The 19438-nt window shown below is 36.7% G+C and overlaps 1 protein-coding gene and 1 non-coding gene across 4 annotated transcripts in view; one reads left to right on the top strand and one right to left on the bottom strand.

The window, feature by feature from the left end:
• The window catches only part of CAPN3 (calpain 3), a 79542-nt gene that overhangs the window by 46322 nt on the left and 13782 nt on the right, over positions 1-19438 (bottom strand). The window lies entirely within an intron of this gene.
• LOC143656680 (U2 spliceosomal RNA) lies at positions 10449-10639 on the top strand. The gene has a single exon (XR_013162584.1). It is a non-coding gene; the product is annotated as a U2 spliceosomal RNA (small nuclear RNA).

The raw sequence follows: 19438 nt of genomic DNA, 5'->3' as shown, positions 1-19438 counted from the left end.
TCTTCCTGCTCACTCGCAGTCTCCTGCCAGCCTTCCTCTACTCTGTGCTTCTCAAATGTGGTCTTTAGGCTTCTTGCATTAGAATTCCCTGGGATGCCAGTTTAAAATGCAGATTCCTAGAGCCCACCCCAGAACTGTAGACTCAAAAACTCTTTGTAGGAGTCTAAGACTCTGCATTTTCTAAACAATTTTTATTATAAAATATAACATATATACAAAAAAGTGATAAGTTTCAAAGTACATTTAATAAGTCATTAGAGAACAAATTTCAAAGTATTAGTATGGGTTACAGTTTCACAATTTCAGGCATTTCCTTCTAGCTGCTCTAAGACATTGGAGACTAAAAAGAAATATCAATATAATGATTCAGCAGTCATACTCATTTGTTAAATCCTATCTTCTCTGTTACAACTTCTCCTTCTCCTTTGATCCTTCTCCCAATATTTAGGGATATTTGGGCAGTGACTGCCCTAACTTCATGTTGAAAAGGGGCGTTGACATTATGGGGTAGGGGGATGCAATTGGTTGATGTTCTTAGAGAGATTGGTAACTCTGGGTTTCAGGGTTTATTGGTCTAAAAACCATATGGAGGTTTTAGGTTTCTGAAAAATAAACACAGTGAGTGGAGTCTCAGATAGAACCCTGGGTATTCTTTAGGGTTTATCAGAATATTATTGGTTGGGGCTTGGCATACCATGGCAATTAGCAATATCTAGCTGAAGCTTGTGTAAGAGTAGCCTCCAGAATAGCTTCTTGACTCTATTTGAACTCTCTTAGCCACTGATACCTTATTTTATTATATTTCTTTTCCCCCTTTTGGTCAGGTACACATTGTCAATCCCACAGTGCCAGTGCCAGGCTCTTCCCTGAGAGTCATGTAATGCCAGGGAAACTTATACCCCTGATGTCATGTTCCATGCAGGGGGGAGGGTAATTCTTTTACTTGCAGAGTTGGGCTTAGAGAGAGAGAGGCCACATCAGAGCAACAAAAGAGGTTCTCTGGAAATAACCTTTAGACATAATTATAGGTAGGCTTAGATTCTCTGTTACAGAAATAAATTTCCTAAGAGCAAATCACAAGATCAAGGGCTTGGCCTATAAACTTGAGGTCCCTAATATTTGAAAGAGTATCATGGATTTCCCAGGTGGTAAAGCTTAATATTTCCATATTTTTTTCTCCAGTCCCTTAAGGGACTTTGCCAATACTTTTTAATTATCTGCTCAACATATTCTGGAATGTATCCAGGTATTACACTAAGCTATACAGAGTTGTAAAACCTTGTTCCCAACTCTAGACTCCATCTATTTAGATTATTTAACTGAATTGGCCAGACAGGTTAAGTTAAATTGTGTGCTACAGAAAATTTAGGTTTTCTTTTCCTTTGATCTCATACAGTAGGTGAAGATCTAAAATACAGATAATATCAACCTTTACCTGTATTCTGATATACCTTAGTCCCAACCAGATCATCTTTGTTCTTATCTCTAATTGAAGCCTGATCTCTTTTTCAGTTTCTTTAACAGTTGCTGTACATAGCAATGCTAAACTTTCAGAGCTGCAAAACTCCAACTCTGGGACTTTTTTAGCAGGCACACCAGGAGACTCTTAGGTCCACTAAAGTTTAAAGCAATAACTTTAACATTATAGTATACCATACTAGCTCAAAATAAATTTTGAGCCCTGTTTTAATCAAGAAATAATTTATTTTTATTCTGTTAATACATGAGCATAGTTTTTTAAAAATCAAATGGAACAAAATATCCATAGAAGAATAGTGGTCTCTTGCCCCTCATCTTTCCACCTTCAAATTCCTCTCTTCAGAGGCAGCCACCTTTAATTCTTTTAGCTATGTCTTCTGGTATGTACCTCTGTATTTCTAATTAATATGCTTACATTGTTGCTTTTTAATTTATTTTTGGAAAGTATCAGTTAATTTCCTTTTGGTAAATAAGATTTAGGCCCCTTATACTATGCTTTGCCTACCATCCTCCGAAACATTTATTGGTATTCTCTTTATTATGATTTGGTAAATATTGTTTATTTCTTAGGTAAATGATATGCTGTGATTACATTTCCTTTCTGTATGAATGTTCCTTTTCTCTTATTAATTCATTTATTTTATTTTATTATTTTTTTAATTTTATTTTTTTAAATACCAAAAAACACGAAACAAATGTAACCATTCCTATTTTGAGCATTCCGTTCTACATATATAATCAGTAATTCAGAATATCATCACATAGTTGCATATTCATCATCATGATCATTTCTTGGAACATTTGATCCATTCAGACAAAGAAATAAAATGAAAACAGAAAAAAAAATTATACATACCAAACCCCCTACCCCTCCCTTTCATTGATCACTAGCATTTCAAACTAAATTTATTTTAACATTTGTTCCCCTTATTATTTATTTTTATTCCATTTATTTTAATATATATCTGTTAATGCTCTCCTCCCATCCAATATTCCAGAAGATCCAGCAAAAATGTCTTCTAAATACTTTAACTCATCATATAATCTGGGAGTTCCACTTCTCTCCCACAAGGCTCCCTTACGGACTCTACATGTCTGGAACACAGTTTCTTGGGACTTACTAGGCCCTTCTCCGATGCTAAATTTGTTTTCCTGGGTCTTAAGTATTCTTTGATTTACACTTTAATTTTATTGACACGTATTCCAGCTTTCTGAGAATGTGTGCGTGGGAGGTAAACTGACTCCTTGCTGGTTAAATGTATCTTTTCTATGTTTGCATTTGATTGAGGAATTGGCTGGGTACAGAATTCTAGGTTGAAAAACAGTTTTCCTCAGAATTTTTAAGACGGTGCTCCACTGCTCCTAACATCTGGTATTGTTGAGAAGTGTGATGCAATTTTTTTTTTTTTAACATGGGCAGGCACCGGGAATCGAACCCGGGTCCTCTGGCATGGCAGGCGAGCATTTTTGCCTGCTGAGCCACCGTGGCCTGCCCGTGTGATGCAATTTTTTTTTTAAACATATACTTCCTGTGTTTATTATGGTTTAGGATTTTTTTTTGTACCAAGAATATTCACGACAGGGCTGCCATTACTTCCAACCCAAAGCGTCTGACACATACGTTCCTGTATTCACATCTGTCTCTCTGAGGAGGAAACCTGTACTGTGCCAGGAGCGCATTTGGAGCAGAATCTCATCATTTCAGCAATTTCCCTCTGTGATCCACCACCTCATTCATAGCAGACATTCTGTACTACCTACTTGAGTCTAACTTTACGAAGTTGTGGTTCTTCAGTTCAGACACTGATGGTGTTTTCAGAGTGCCTTACAGGGTTGGTGGAGCCTCTGAGACCAAGAGGAAGAGCTGCATGCTACAGGTGCCTGTGCAAACCTGGCTTCGACTCTTTTTTTTAAAGAAGATTTTGTGGGGCAGACGAAGCTCCTCCAGGAAACAAAACAATGGTCATTTTACCGACGTGTGATGCAATTTTGATTAGCATTCCTCTGAGTGTGACCTATGATTTCCCTCTGGAAGCCTTTAGGGTTTTCTCTTCCTCTCCCTCCCCTCCAAAATCCAAAGAAATCATATATATGTGTCTCTATGTGAGTTTCTTTCCTTTTAAAATGTTTTTGTACTAAGTACTCAGCAACTCCTTTCAGTCTAGAGACTTGTGTCTTCAGTTCTGCGATACTCTCATATTAGTTCTTTGAAATTTTTCTTCCTTTCAATTATTTTATTTTTTTTTGTAGAACTTCTATAAGTTGTGTGTTCAACTTCTAATTTTCTTCTCTTTTCCTATTTTCGTTAGTTCTTCCTTCTAAGAGATTTTCATTGATTTTATATTCTAGCTTTATTATTGAATAGTAAATTTCAGCTATTGTAGTTTTAACATGTTTTGTTATGAATCCAGAGAAGTCAAAGAAAGTACAGTGACCATCCGTGTAGGCCACATCTCGATTCAACAATATTAGCATTTTGCCATAATTGCTTCACCTCCCTCTATATGGATATGTAGGTTTTATTGTTCTGCTGGACTATTTGAAGAAATGTTGCTGTTATTATGACACTTCACACCAAAATCCTTCAGTAGGCATCTCTTTAGGGCAGAACAATTCTCCTACTAACCATAATACTGCTATCACTAAGAAAGTGTATTATTCTCTAATATCAGCCAAAATCTAAAGTCATATGCAGATTTCTTCAGTTGTTCCCCAAATGTCTTTTATAGCTGCCTTTTTTGGCAACTGGAATCCAATTCAGATTGACACACTGAAATTTAATAACCAATAGATGGATAAAGTATTGATAAAGTGAGAATTAATGAACTGGAGGGAAATCAGAAGACTTTACCTAGAATGCTACCCACAGAATCAAAGAGATAGAGAAATTTAAAAAAAGAATCTAAGAGATATGGAGTGAGGAAAGTTCAGTATACATCTAATTGGGGTTCCAGAAGGAAATAATAGAAAGTATGGAGAGCAGCAATTTTCTAAGAGATTTTTCTATTACTGAACAATGACTCCAATCCTCAGATTCTGGAATTCCAGTAAATCCTAAGCAGAAAAGATATAAATTAATATACCTGTAGTCACAATGTAGTGATATTGAAGAATATCACAGTCAAGGAGATGATCTGAAAAATAGTCAGACAGAGAAGGCAGATGGCTTGTTAATGGTCACCAATTAGAATGACTGCTGATTTCTCAGCATCAACAATGAAAAGTCAAGACAGTAATGAGAGTCTACTTAAGATTGATTACCCAAGAAACTTTCAACTGTGAGAGCAAATTTCATACAAATAAAAATTGATCATAATTGCTACAAAATAGAGCCTTACCAGAGAAATTTCTAAACAATGTATATCTGAAAAAGTAGAAGGAAAGGCCTAAGGTGCAAAAAGGAACAGTGAGCACAGAAAGTGGTAAATATGTAGGTAAACCTAAGCAAATATTGGCTTGATTAAAGATTATAATATTTTTTAACTTTTAAGGCTAAAAAAACATTTTTTCCCTAAAATTCTGAAGGACAAAGGCATATTAGTTAGGAGAGGAATTCATGAACTTAAAATGCTTATGGTCCTTGTACTGGTTAAGAGAAAAGTAAAGCTGTTAATTAACTTCAGAATTTGTTAACCTTGTTAGGGCAACCATTGGAAAAAGAGGAATACTCTATAACATTCAAACTGGTAGGAAGAAAAAAAAAAAGAATGAGAGAAAATATTTTTAATCACTTTAAAAGAAGCTGATAGAAAGAAGTAAAAAGGAACATTGAAAAAGCATTACAAACAGAACACAGTTAAGATGATAGAAATAAATCCAAAATATATCAAGGATCATAACTAATATAAATGGACTGCAATTCCCATTTAAAAGAAAACGATTTTCAGATTAGATTAAATACAAAGTGGCAAACAATTTCAAAGAAATACATGCAAGCCATTAGGACACTGAAATGTTGAAAAAAGGAATGGAAAATTATATATTAGGCAAGAACTTGCCCCCAAAGCTTGTGTACCTATAAAAATATTCAACAAAAGTGACTTTAAAGTAAAAACAAAAAAAATTAAGAGATAAAGAGTCTCTATAAATTCCTAGAAAAACAAATATTTCCACTGATTCAAGAAGAAAAACAATTTCTAAATTACCCCATGGCCATTAAAGAAATTGTATCAGTACATTTATCAGTAGATACAAATCTTTCCATAAAGAAAACACTGGGAAAATTCTACCAGATATTTTAAGGAACATTTAGTTTCCATCTTACACAATCTTTTTCACAGGATATAGTATGTAATATTCTCCATTCATTTTATGATGTGAGTATAACCTCGATATAAAAATGGGGCAGTGCATGCAAGAAAGGGAACTAGTAGGTCAATCTCACTAATGAGTAAAGATGAAAAAACCTACATAAAAGATTAGCCTGGGAAAACTAGATATCCACATGGAAAAGTTGGGTTCCTACTTCACCCCATATACAAAAATTAACTCTAAACAGGTTAAAATCCTTAGAAGAAAACATAACAACAAATCTTCATGACCTTGGATTTGACAATGGTTTCTTAAGTTTAACACCAAAAGCAAATGCAACAAAAGAAACAATAGATAAATTTGATTTTGTCAAAATTTAAAAATTTTATGCATCAAGTGACATTATCAAGAAGGTGAGAAGACCATCTACAGAATGGGAAAAACTAGTTGCAAATCATACACCTGATAAGGACTTATTATCCATAATGTATAAAGAGCTCTTACGATTCAGCAACAAAAAGACAAACAACCCAATTAAAAAATAGACAAAGGACTTGAACAGACATTTTTCCAAAGAGGATATACAAATGGCCAATAGCCCATGAAAAGAGACTCAACATCATTATTCATTAGGGGAATGCAAATAAAAATCACAATGAGATACAACTTCACACCCCTGAGGATGGTTAGTTGTTAGAGAGGCAGAAAAATTGAAATCCTTGTGCACTGGTGGTGCATTGTTGGTGGGAATGTAAAATGGTGCAGCAGCTGTGGAAAACAGTTTGGTGGTTCCTCATAAAGTGAAGTATAGAATTACCGTATGACCCAACAATCTCACTTCTAGGTATATACCACAAAGAATTGAAAGCAAGAATTTGAACAGATAGTTGTACACCAAAGTTCATAGCAGCATTATTCACAATAGCTAACAGGTAGAAACAACACAAGTGTCCATCAACAGATGAATGGATAAACAAAATGTGGTACACATACAATGGAATATTTTTCAGCTGTAAGAAGGAATGATGTTCTTATGCAAGCTACAACATGGATGAACTTTGGAAACATTATGCTGAGTGAAATAAGGCACTTAAGAACATTATATGATTTACTTATATGAAATATCTAGAAATAAGAAGTCCATAGAGACAGAAAGTAGACTAGTGGTTACCAGAAGCTGGGGGAAGATTAACAAATCAAAATCCAGTGGTGTCCTGGATATTGTGCCAAACATTAGGGATACCCAAGGCAATAGGCCAAGCCCTAGATCTTGAGGCTTGCTCTTGTGAAGCTTATGTAGGTAGTGAAGAAGCTTAGCTTACCTATAGGTATGCCTAAGAGTTATTTCTATAGGACCTCTTTTGTTGCTTAGATGTGACCTCTCTTTCCCTAAACCCAACTCTGTAAGTGAAACCATTGCCCTTTCCCTTACATGGGACATGACACTCTGGCAGCGTATGAGATGACTCCCAGGGATGTGCCTGGCCCTGGCACCGTGGGAGCAACAATGCCATCCTGACAAAAAGGAGGAAAGGAAGTGTAACTAATAAAGTATCAGTGGCTGAGAGATTTCAAATAGAGTTGACAGGCTACTCTGGAGGTCACTCTTACGCAAGCTTCAGTTAGACATCGCTACTGATCAAAACTTGCCAAACCCCAACCAAGAACATTCCTGCCAATCCTGAAGAATTCCTAGGGCCTTATATGAGATTCTACAAAGGTTCCATGCACTAAGATAACTTTCCAGAAACCTACAACCTCCAGTTAGGTTCCCGGACCAGATAAATCATGAAATGCAAAGGGCCCAGCCTCTCCAGAACATCAGCTAGTTCCATCCTCCTATCCCATATTATCAACAGCCCCTTCCAACATGAAAAAGTTAGAATGGGCATAGCCCAAATACCTCAAAAGAGTGGGATGGAAAGATCAAAGGTGATGGTGGAATTATACAGAGAAGGGAGTGTTAACAAATGAATATGAGTGCTCAATCATTATATTGATATTTCTTTTAGCCTCCAGTACCATACAGCAGCTAGAAATAAAAACCTAAAAGTGTAGAATTGTAACCCATACCAAACTCTGAAATCTGTTCTACAACTAATTGTTGCAATGTACTTAGAAATTTATTGCTTATATGTATCTATGTTATTTAAAGAGGAGGAGGCGTATAACAAAGAAGATAAGATTTAACAAATGAGTATGACTGCTGAATCATTATATTGATATTTTTGTCGATATTCAGAGCAGCTAGAGGAAAAAATGAAAACTTGTGGAACTGCAACCCATACTAAACTTTAAAATCTGTTCTATAACTACTTGTTAAAATGTACTTGGACTGAGAGAATTTGTGACCAAGAGACCAGCTCTTCAAGAAATACTAAAGGGAGCACTAGAGACAGATAAAAAGACAGAAGAGAGAGGTGTGGAGAAGAGTGTAGAAAAGAAGACTATGAGTAAAGGTAAAAAGAAGGAAAATTAGATATGACATATAAAATCCAGAAGGCAAAATAGTAGAAGAAAGTACTACCCATGCAGTAATAACACTGAATGTTAATGGATTAAACTCTCCAATCAAAAGACATAGTCTGGCGGAAGGGATTAAAAAACAGGACCCATCTATATGCTGTCTCTACTCAAAGGACATGAGGGCAAGGACACAAATGGACATTTACACACCAATGTTTAAACCTTGTGTCTTAAATTGTTCCTTTCATCTACCTTGTCAGCAGATGAGTAGAAAGTATGGAATAAAAATAAATAATAGGGGGAACAAATTTTAAAATAAATTTAGTTTGAAAGCAAACTCACCACCCTCCCCCTGTCTACGTGGGACATGACTCCCCAGGGGTGTGGACCTTCCTGGCAACATGGGACAGAAATCCCAGAATAAGCTGAGATCCAGCATCAAGGGATTGAGAAGACCTTCTCGACCAAAAGGGGGAAGAGTGAAATGAGACAAAGTGTCAACGGCTGAGATTCCAAACAGAGTCGAGAGGTTATCCTGGAGGTTATTCTTACGCATTAAGTAGATATCACCTTGTTAACCAAGATGTAATGGAGAGGCTAGAGGGAACTGCCTGAAAATGTAGAGCTGTGTTCCAGTAGCCATGTTTTTTGATGATGATTGTATAATGATATAGCTTTCACAATGTGACTGTGTGATTGTGAAAACCTTGTCTGATGCTCCTTTTATCTACCTTGTCAACAGACGAGTAGAACATATGGAATAAAAATAAATAATAGGGGGAACAAATGTTAAAATAAATTTAGTTTGAAATGCTAGTGATCAATGAAAGGGAGGGGTAAGGGGTATGGTATGTAAATTTTTTTTTCTGTTTGTTTTTCTGTTGTCTTTTTCTTTTTCTGAATTGATGCTAATGTTCTGGGAAATGATCATTCTCATGAATATGCAACTATGTGATGATATTGTGAATTGCTGAGTGTATGTGTTGGGAATGTTTGTGTTTCTTATAATTTTTTTTAATTGATAAAAAATTAAAAAAAAAATTTAGTTTGAAATGCTAGTGATCAGTGAAAGGGAGGGGTAAGGAGTATGGTATGTAAAACTTTTTTTTTTCTGTTTGTTTTATTTTTCTGTTGTCCTTTTATTTCTTTTTCTGAATTGATGCTATTGTTCTGGGAAATGATCAGGATGATGAATATGCAACTATGTGATGATATTGTGAATTGCTGAGTGTATGTGTTGGGAATGTTTGTGTTTCTTGTAATTTTTTTTTATTTAATAAAAAATAAAAAAATTTAAAAAATGTACTTGGAAATTTATTGCTATATGGAAATTTATTGTATATATGTTCTATTTCACAATTAAAAAAAGTTTAAAAAATCCAGTGGTATGTAAAACAGATAATACATACTGTCTAAATTTGGTTTATTCTATGAATACAAGGAGTCAACATTGGAAAATTCTATGAATTAATTTTATAAATTAACAGTTTAAAGGAGAAAAATCATAATTTTCTCAAGAGATGCAGGAAAAGTATTTGATAAAGTTCAACAATACTTCTGTTTTAAGAAACTTTTGGCAAAGCAAGAATAAGAGGGGAATTTTCTTAATGTGGTAAATGGTATATATAAATAAATCTATAGCAAATCCATTCAACAGTGAAACATTAAGAATATTTCCTTTGAGAGTGGGAACAAGGATGCCTGTTACCTCCTTTAGCTAGTGTATACAGTTGTGCATAATGTACTTGGCAACCCTGCCATTTTTTTTTTTTTTTTGGCAAATACTCTATCTATATAGAAATAGAATCTACAGGCAAAGACCTTGGAATCTACAACTTCATTATTAGAATTACTAAAAGTTTAGAAAGTCAAATGTATGTTTTTATCTGAGAAATGGAGAGTACAATTTTAAGAAAGATGCTATTTGCAAAAGTAACAACAACAAAAGATCTGACAAAAGATGTTCAAGACCTTATGTAGAAAATTATGAAACTTGATTGAAACACACCAGGTTTATTTAAGTGGAAAGACATATCTTCTTCATAGATAGGAAGACTCAAAATTATCAATATTAAGATGTGCATTTATTCCATATTGATATAAATCCTGATAGGATTTTGTTGTGAAACTCAAATATCCTGTTTCTAAAATATATACAGAAAGGCAAAGAGCCAGATATAACTAGGACAATATTGAAAGAAGAAAACCAAAGTAGGAGGACTTGTTCTACTGGATGTAAAAACTTATTGGTAATTGCTTCTCAGCCTTTTGGTTAAGATCAAGTGTAATATCTGTTCTTATCAGTTTAATATCGGATATGTCCCCTATCCGAGGACAATATATTAAATGGATTTTTGGAGCTGGGAGATGGAATAAGAGCTTGCTCCGTCCACTGCACACATCTACCTGGTATTGCAGTACTTCCTGGAATGGTGCACCCCCTTGGGGGAATAAGAAATGTATAAAAAATTAGAAAAAAAATCTTATTGGTACAAGGTGTGGTACGGGCACAAGGAGAGACAAAGAAGCCAATGCAACAGAATACAGAGTGCAGAAAACAGACAGATATTTATTTCAAAAGTGGTATTGCGGAAGATGGCGTCTTAGTAAGGTACATGCGTCTTAGTTCCTCCGACTCCAAATCAACTAATAGGTGAACAGAAACAGTACAGAACAGCTCCCGGGGCTACAGCAGGGAATGGACACACAGCGTAACCCAGTCTGGGCTGGTTAGTCTGACTGCGAAACTCGGCTGCGGTGAGTGAGATCCCCGAGCGGCGGGCAATTTTCCGAGCAGCCGCAGCTGCGGCGGTCCGAGCTAATCCCTCCCTCCTTCCCGGGCTGGCTGAGGGACGCGGAGAGACAAAGCTTCCCAGCCAAGGCGGCCGGCGCCACACTTTTGCGGGCGGCTTCGAGTCTCAGCTTCGAGTCCGCGACTACGAGTCTCACATCAGAGGGCTATCCAAAGTCTGGGCTGGCAAGTCTGACTGCGAGACTTGGCTGCGGCGAGACCCCCAAGCAGCCGCAGCTGCGGCGGTCTGAGCTAATCCCTCCCTCCTTCCCGGGCTGGCTGAGAGACTCGGAGAGACAAGCTTCCCAGCCAAGGCAGCCGGCGCCACACTTTTGCGGGCGGCTTCGAGTCTCGGCTTCGAGTCCGCAGCTACGAGTCTCGGATCAGAGGGCTATCCAAAGTCTGGGCTGGCAAGTCTGACTGCGACTCTTGGCTGCGGCGAGACCCCCGAGCAGCGCGTGATTTGCCGAGCAGCCGCAGCTGCGGCGGTCCAAGCTAATCCCTCCCTCCTTCCCGGGCCGGCTGAGAGTATCGGAGAAGCAAGTTTCCCAAGCCGAGGCAGGCGGCGCCCTTCTTCTGCGGGCGGCTTCGAGTCTCGGCTTTGAGTCCGCGGCTACGAATCTCAGATCAGAGGGCTATCCAAAGTCTGGGCTGGATAGACTGACTGCGAGACTCGGCTGCGGTGAGACCCCCGAGTGGCGCGTGATTTCCCGATCAGCGGCAGCTGCGGTGGTCCGAGCTACTCCCTCCCTCCTTTCCGGGCCGGCTGAGAGTATTGGAGAAGCAAGTTTCCCAAGCTGAGGCAGGCAGCACCCCTCTTTTGCGGGCGGCTTCGAGTCTCTGCTTCGAGTCCGCGGATACGAGTCTCGGATAGGAGGGCTATCCAAGCCGTGGTAGCCCCCCCCCACGGGAGGCTTCCTGGTCCGGTGGGGAATCCCCCAGGACCGCTGCGGCCCGCAACCAGCCACAGGGTCCCCTCAAGCCGCGGCAGCTGACGCCCCCACCACGCGCGGCCCCTGAACCAATGGAGAGAATTAGATCCGAAATCCCCAGGCCACGGAGATCGGTGACTGGGGGAGACCCATTCCAAACACTTCAGACAAACGTGTGCCACGTGTGCCACATACTGGGCAAGATAAGAAAAACAGATCCCAGAGATTTCACAGAAAAATATTACAACCTTGCTGGGTCCAACACCAAGAGAAATCTGAATAAATGCCCAGACACCAGCAGCAGAAGATAACTGTCCACGCTCAAAAGATTGAGAATATGGCTCAGTCAAAGGAACAAACCAATAGCTCAAATGAGACACAAGAGCTGAGACAACTAATGCTGAATATACAAACAGAAATGGAAAACCTCTTCAAAAATGAAATCGATAAATTGAGGGAGGACATGAAGAGGACATGGGCTGAACATAAAGAAGAAATAGAAAAACTGAAAAAACAAATCGCAGAACTTATGGAAGTGAAGGATAAAGTAGCAAACATAGAAAAAATAATGGATAGCTACAATGATAGATTTAAAGAGACAGAAGATAGAATTAGTGAATTGGAGGATGGAACATCTGAATTCCAAAAAGAAACAGAAACTATAGGGAAAAGAATGGAAAAATTTGAACAGGGTATCAGGGAACTCAAGGACAATATGAACCGCACAAATATACGTGTTGTGGGTGTCCCAGAAGGAGAAGAGAAGGGAAAAGGAGGAGAAAAACTAATGGAAGAAATTATCACTGAAAATTTCCCAACTCTTATGAAAGACCTAAAATTACAGATCCAAGAAGTGCAGCGCACCCCAAAGAGATTAGTCCCAAATAGGCGTTCTCCAAGACACTTACTAGTTAGAATGTCAGAGGTCAAAGAGAAAGAGAAGATCTTGAAAGCAGCAAGAGAAAAACAATCCATTACATACAAGGGAAACCCAATAAGACTTTGTGTAGATTTCTCAGCAGAAACCATGGAAGCTAAAAGACAGTGGGATGATATATTTAAAATACTAAAAGAGAAAAACTGCCAACCAAGACTCCTATATCCAGCAAAATTATCCTTCAAAAATGAGGGAGAAATTAAAACATTCTCAGACAAAAAGTCACTGAAAGAATTTGTGACCAAGAGACCAGCTCTGCAAGAAATACTAAAGGGAGCACTAGAGTCAGATACAAAAAGACAGAAGAGAGAGATATGGAAAAGAGTGTAGAAAGAAGGAAAATCAGATATGATATATATAATACAAAAGGCAAAATGTTAGAGGAAAATATTATCCAAACAGTAATAACACTAAATGTCAATGGACTGAATTCCCCAATCAAAAGACATAGATTGGCAGAATGGATTAAAAAACAGGATCCTTCTATATGCTGTCTACAGGAAACACATCTTAGACCCAAAGATAAACATAGGTTGAAAGTGAAAGGTTGGGAAAAGATATTTCATGCAAATAACAACCAGAAAAGAGCAGGAGTGGCTATACTAATATCCAACAAATTAGACTTCAAATGTAAAACAGTTAAAAGAGACAAAGAAGGACACTATATATTAATAAAAGGAACAATTAAACAAGAAGACATAACAATCATAAATATTTACGCACCGAATCAGAATGCCCCAAAATACGTGAGGAATATACTGCAAACACTGAAAAGGGAAATAGACTCATATACCATAATAGTTGGAGACTTCAACTCACCACTCTCATCAATGGACAGAACATCTAGACAGAGGATCAACAAAGAAATAGAGAATCTGAATATTACTATAAATGAACTAGACTTAATAGACATTTATAGGACATTACATCCCACAACAGCAGGATACACCTTTTTCTCAAGTGCTCATGGATCATTCTCAAAGATACCATACGCTGGGTCACAAAGCAAGTCTTAACAAATTTAAAAAGATTGAAATCTTACACAACACTTTCTCGGACCATAAAGGAATGATGTTGGAAATCAATAATAGGCAGAGTGCCAGAAAATTCACAAATACGTGGAGGCTCAACAACACACTCCTAAACAACGACTGGGTCAAAGAAGAAATTGCTAGAGAAATTAGCAAATACCTCGAGGCGAATGAAAATGAAAACACAACATATCAAAACTTATGGGACGCAGCAAAGGCAGTGCTAAGAGGGAAATTTATTGCTCTAAATGCCTATATCAGAAAAGAAGAAAAGGCAAAAATTCAGGAATTAACTATCCATTTGGAAGAACTGGAGAAAGAACAGCAAGCTAACCCCAAAGCAAGCAAAAGGAAAGAAATAACAAAGATTAGAGCACAAATAAATGAAATTGAAAACATGAAAACAATAGAGAAAATCAATAAGGCCAGAAGTTGGTTCTATGAGAAAATCAATAAGATTGATGGGCCCTTAGCAAGATTGACAAAAAGAAGAAGAGAGAGGATGCAAATAAATAAGATCAGAAATGGAAGAGGAGACATAACTACTGACCTCACAGAAATAAAGGAGGTAATAACAGAATACTATGAACAACTTTACGCTAATAAATACAACAATTTAGAGGGAATAGACGGGTTCCTGGAAAGACATGAACAACCAACTTTGACTCAAGAAGACATAGATGACCTCAACAAACCAATCACAAGTAAAGAAATTGAATCAGTCATTCAAAAGCTTCCTAAAAAGAAAAGTCCAGGACCAGACGGCTTCACATGTGAATTCTATCAAACATTCCAGAAAGAATTAGTACCAACTCTCCTCAAACTCTTCAAAAAAATCGAAGTGGAGGGAAAACTATCTAATTCATTCTATGACGCCAACATTACCCTCATACCAAAACCAGGCAAAGATATTACAAGAAAAAAAAAACTACAGGCCGATCTCTCTAATGAATATAGATGCAAAAATCCTCAATAAAATTCTAGCAAATCGTATCCAACAACACATTAAAAGAATTATTCATCATGACCAAGTAGGATTCATCCCAGGTATGCAAGGATGGTTCAACATAAGAAAATCAATTAATGTAATACACCATATCAACAAATCAAAGCAGAAAAATCACATGATCATCTCAATGGATGCAGAGAAGGCATTTGACAAGATTCAACATCCTTTCCTGTTGAAAACACTTCAAAGGATAGGAATACAAGGGAACTTCCTTAAAATGATAGAGGGAATATATGAAAAACCCACAGCTAATATCATCCTTAATGGGGAAAAATTGAAAACTTTCCCCCTAAGATCAGGAACAAGACAAGGATGTCCACTATCACCACTATTATTCAACATTGTGTTGGAGGTTCTAGCCAGAGCAATTAGACAAGAAAAAGAAATACAAGGCATCAAAATTGGAAAGGAAGAAGTAAAACTATCACTGTTTGCAGATGATATGATAATATACGTCGAAAACCCGGAAAAATCCACAACAAAACTACTAGAGCTAATAAATGAGTACAGCAAAGTAGCAGGTTACAAGATCAACATTCAAAAATCTGTAGCATTTCTATACACTAGCAATGAACAAGCGGAGGGGGAAATCAAGAAACGAATCCCATTTACAATTGCAACTAAAAGAATAAAATACCTAGGAATAAATTTAACTAAAGAGACAAAAAACCTATATAAAGAAAACTACAAAAAACTGCTAAAAGAAATCACAGAAGACCTAAACAGATGGAAGGGCATACCGTGTTCATGGATTGGAAGACTAAATATAGTTAAGATGTCAATCCTACCTAAATTGATTTACAGATTCAATGCAATACCAATCAAAATCCCAACAACGTATTTTTCAGAAATAGAAAAACCAATAAGCAAATTTATCTGGAAGGGCAATGTGCCCCGAATTGCTAAAAACATCTTGAGGAAAAAAAAACGAAGCTGGAGGTCTTGCACTGCCTGACTTTAAGGCATATTATGAAGCCACAGTGGTCAAAACAGCATGGTATTGGCATAAAGATAGATATATCGACCAATGGAATCGAATAGAGTGCTCAGATATAGACCCTCTCATCTATGGACATTTGATCTTTGATAAGGCAGTCAAGCCAACTCACCTGGGACAGAACAGTCTCTTCAATAAATGGTGCCTAGAGAACTGGATATCCATATGCAAAAGAATGAAAGAAGACCCATATCTCACACCCTACACAAAAGTTAACTCAAAATGGATCAAAGATCTAAACATTAGGTCTAAGACCATAGAACAGTTAGAGGAAAATGTCGGGAGATATCTTATGAATCTTACAATTGGAGGCGGTTTTATGGACCTTACACCTAAAGCAAGAGCACTGAAGAAGGAAATAAATAAATGGGAACTCCTCAAAATTAAACACTTTTGTGCATCAAAGAACTTCATCAAGAAAGTAGAAAGACAGCCTACACAATGGGAATCAATATTTGGAAACGACATATCAGATAAAGGTCTAGTATCCAGAATTTATAATGAGATTGTTCAACTCGACAACAAAAAGATAGCCAACCCAATTACAAAATGGGAAAAAGACTTGAACAGACACCTCTCAGAGGAGGAAATACAAATGGCCAAAAGACACATGAAGAGATGCTCAATGTCCCTGGCCATTAGAGAAATGCAAATCAAAACCACAATGAGATATCATCTCACACCCACCAGAATGGCCATTATCAACAAAACAGAAAATGACAAGTGCTGGAGAGGATGCGGTGAAAGAGGCACACTTATCCACTGTTGGTGGGAATGCCAAATGGTGCAACCACTGTGGAAGGCAGTTTGGCGGTTCCTCAAAAAGCTGAATATAGAATTGCCATACGACCCAGCAATACCATTGCTGGGAATCTACTCAAAGGAATTAAGGGCAAAAACTCAAACAGACATTTGCACACCAATGTTTATAGCGGCATTATTTACAATTGCAAAGAGATGGAAACAGCCAAAATGTCCATCAAAAGACGAGTGGCTAAACAAACTGTGGTATATACATACGATGGAATATTATGCAGCTTTAAGGCAGGATAAACTTATGAAGCATGTAATAACATGGATGGACCTAGAGAACATTATGCTGAGTGAGTCTAGCCAAAAACTAAAAGACAAATACTGTATGGTCCCAATGATGTGAATGGACACTCGAGAATAAACTTGGAATATGTCATTGGTAACAGAGTTCAGCAGGAGTTAGAAACAGGGTAAGATAATGGGTAATTGGAGCTGATGGAATACAGACTGTGCAATAGGATTAGATACAAAAACTCAAAAATGGACAGCACAATAATACCTAATTGTAAAGTAATCATGTTAAAATACTGAACGAAGCTGCATCCGAGCAATAGGTTCTTGTTTTGTTTTGTTTTGTTTGTTTTGTTCTTATTATTATTACTTTTATTTTTTTTTCTCTATATTAACATTCTATACTTTTTTCTGTTATACTGCTAGTTTTTCTAAACCGAGGCAAATGTACTAAGAAACGATGATCATGCATCTATGTGATGATGTTAAGAATTACTGATTGCATATGTAGAATGGTATGATGTCTAAAAAAAAAAAAAAAAAAAAAATGGTCAGCACAATACTGCCTAACTGTAATGTAATTATGTTGGAACGCTGAATGAAGCTGCATCTGATCTATAGTTTTTTTTTTCTTTCTCTTATATATTTTTGTACTTTTTATTTTTATTTGTGTTTTCTCTGTGTTATCACTTTATTTCTTTTTCTGTTGTCGTGCTATTTCTTTCTCTAAATCGATGCATATGTACTGAGAAATGATGACCATACACCTATGTGATGATATTAAGAATTACTGATTGCATATGTAGAACGGATTGATTTCTAAAGTTGTGTTAGTTAATTTTTTTTAATTAATAAAAAAAAAAAAAAAGATGTAATGGAGAGGCTGAAGGGAACTGCCTGAAAATGTAGAGCTGTGTTCCAGTAGCCATGTTTTTTGATGATGATTGTATAATGATATAGCTTTCACAATGTGACTCTGTGATTGTGAAAACCTTGTGTCTGATGCTCCTTTTATCTACCTTGTCAACAGACAAGAAGAACATATGGAATAAAAATAAATAATAGGGGGAACAAATGTTAAAATAAATTTAGTTTGAAATGCTAGTGATAAATGAAGCGAGGGGTAAGGGGTATGGTATGTATAATCTTTTTTTTCTGTTTTCATTTTATTTCTTTCTCAGTTGCCTTTTTATTTCTTTTTCTGAATTGATGCAAATGTTCTAAGAAATGATGAATATGCAAGTATGTGATGATATTGTGAATTACTGATTATATATGTAGAACGGAATGCTCATATGTTAATGTTTTTGTTCGTATGAGGTTAAATTCTTTTTTAATTAATAAATAAATAAATTAAAAAAAAGTGGTATTGCGGAAGAGTGGAGAAAGGATGGTCTTTTAAATAAATTGTACAAGGATCATTTTGAGTATCTATCCATATGAGAGGAAAAAAACAGTTACCCTTACCTTATATCATGCGCAAAAATAATTTCTGATGAACTATAGATCCAAATATGTAGGCAGAAAAATAAAGCTTCTAAATGATAATAAAGAATGACTGTGGGTTAGGAAGAGCTTTCTTAAACAGAACATCAAAAGCACTAACCATAAAGGGGAAAACTAATAATTAAGAATTTTTAAAAAAGAACTTTTAAATTTAAGAGCTTTTAAAGTAAAACAAAACAAAAACAAAGAAAGACACCCTTAAGAGAGTTAAAAGTCAAGTCACTAAGTGCAACACATATAACCAAGAAAAGATAAGTATCCAAAATATATAAAGAATGCCTATAAATCACGTGAAAAAGACTAACAACTCAGGAAAAAAGGCAAAAGATTAACAGGCATTCACAAGAAATGAAATAACAAATGATCAAGAAATATATAAATGCATGGAAAGATGCTCAACCTTATTCATTAAGAAGAACTGCATTTCTTCATGCATTCCTGTTTTAAACATTATAATTCTGTTCACCATAATGTCTGGAATTCTGTTCCCATAAAATCCTTAGAAGAAGCTGCTATTTTGTGGAATATGATGGGAGGCAATCACAAAAGTTATTTAGAAAATTGTCACTTTGACCAAAATCTATGCCCCTTGTGCCCTGCCCCAGTGTGGCATAATCATGATCATTTGTTGTATCGAGAGAGGCTGGTTCTTAGTTGGGTCTCTTTTGGGTACCAATTTGCCTTTCAATTATCTTCATCACTATTTAGTGACTCACTATGCTATGCATGTCATATGTAGTGTCTCATGTAATCCCTGTAACAACTCTCTGAAAGGCAGAATTTCCATTTTCTTTTCACAGATGAGGAAACTGAGACCCAAGAATAGTCAGTAATTGGCCTAAGGTCACACTGTTAAGTGGAGGAAGATTTGAATAAGTTTATCTGACCTCAAATCCTGTTCTTGTCATCACTCTGTTATGCTCCTGCTCTTTGCTGATTTTGACCTCACCTTGAATGCCTTCTAGAGCCGGGATTTATGGATGCTTTCTCAGAAC

This window comes from Tamandua tetradactyla, chromosome 14 (assembly GCF_023851605.1).
Source record: "Tamandua tetradactyla isolate mTamTet1 chromosome 14, mTamTet1.pri, whole genome shotgun sequence".
Classification (NCBI taxonomy): Eukaryota; Metazoa; Chordata; class Mammalia; order Pilosa; family Myrmecophagidae; genus Tamandua; species Tamandua tetradactyla.
Note: the sequence above shows the minus strand (reverse complement) of the source record. Positions and strands in the feature narration are given on the sequence as shown.